This window comes from Ziziphus jujuba, chromosome 8, assembly GCF_031755915.1.
Source record: "Ziziphus jujuba cultivar Dongzao chromosome 8, ASM3175591v1".
Lineage (NCBI taxonomy): Eukaryota > Viridiplantae > Streptophyta > Magnoliopsida > Rosales > Rhamnaceae > Ziziphus > Ziziphus jujuba.
The window spans coordinates 18,977,867-18,978,959 of NC_083386.1; the positions used below are offsets into that span (position 1 = coordinate 18,977,867).

The 1,093-nt window shown below is 33.2% G+C and overlaps 1 non-coding gene across 1 annotated transcript; it reads right to left on the reverse strand.

Moving 5' to 3' along the window:
• Positions 1 to 761: 761 nt before the first annotated feature.
• LOC112491135 (small nucleolar RNA R71) lies at positions 762 to 867 on the reverse strand. Its single transcript, XR_003055441.1, has one exon. It is a non-coding gene; the product is annotated as a small nucleolar RNA R71 (small nucleolar RNA).
• Positions 868 to 1,093: the final 226 nt, after the last annotated feature.

Consider the following 1,093-nt stretch of genomic DNA (forward strand, 5'->3'; position numbering starts at 1 on the left):
TAGGCCATATGGTATTCAATCCCATTAAAGAAAATAACAAAGTAGATGAATATTTTGTAATCTCAATAGGTTGTATCTCTGTAAAACTTATACATCTCAACCTAGTTATCACAACCACACATAGTTAAGGTTCATCAAGCTTTACAAATAATTATCTCTGATGAAATGAAAACAATATTAAGATACAAATTACACATAAGTAAAACTCATTTATTTACATACCACAAGCTTCACAGGTGCATTTTGGGGTTAAAGACCATTGCACTGGAAAGAATCATAGTACCATAAATGAAAGGGTTTCTATTGGAAAGGAAAATCCATAGGCCAAATTAAACAAGCTTGAAGCCAAATTTGAAGAGACAACCATGAACCAAAGCAATATTGATGATAAAAATAAAGCTTTGAGAGACTTTCCCATGCCAATGCTTAATGCCAACACATTTAGCATCCGTAGACCAAGCATTGAATGTAATCATTTTAAGATAAATCTAGCTATTATAATCATGATTTCAAAACCCATTCTATTTGGAGGATTAACCAATAATAATACAAATTCCTATATTGCAAGCCTTTTAGAAATTTATGATACCTTCGAAAGCAACAAGATAAGTAATGATGCAATACGCTTGAGGTTTTTCCATTCTATTTAAAAAAATAAAGCTAAGAGTCGATTGCAATCTTTACCTCCTGGGACCATGATCACATAGGATGGCCTAGTTTCTAAGTTTCTTGCCAATTTCACCCCACAAGCCAAGACCATTAAGCTTAGGGGTGGTATTACCACTTTTACCCGATTTAAAGGTGAACTTTATATGAAGCTTGGGATAGATACAATGATCTATTAAAGAGGTGCTCACATCATGCCTTCCTACTTGGTTGCAAGCTGAAACTTTCTACGACAATCAAAGTTGCACAACAGCAACTATCATAGATGCAGTTGCTGGAAAAGCATTAATGAGAAAAGCTAAAGGATGCTGCACACTTTTTGAAGAGATGAAGACAATTAGTTAAATATGAGGTAAAATTGGACTGTATTTGGACAAAATTGAAGTTGAATTAGTATAATTTGATATTAATTGGTCTTAGAGTGAAA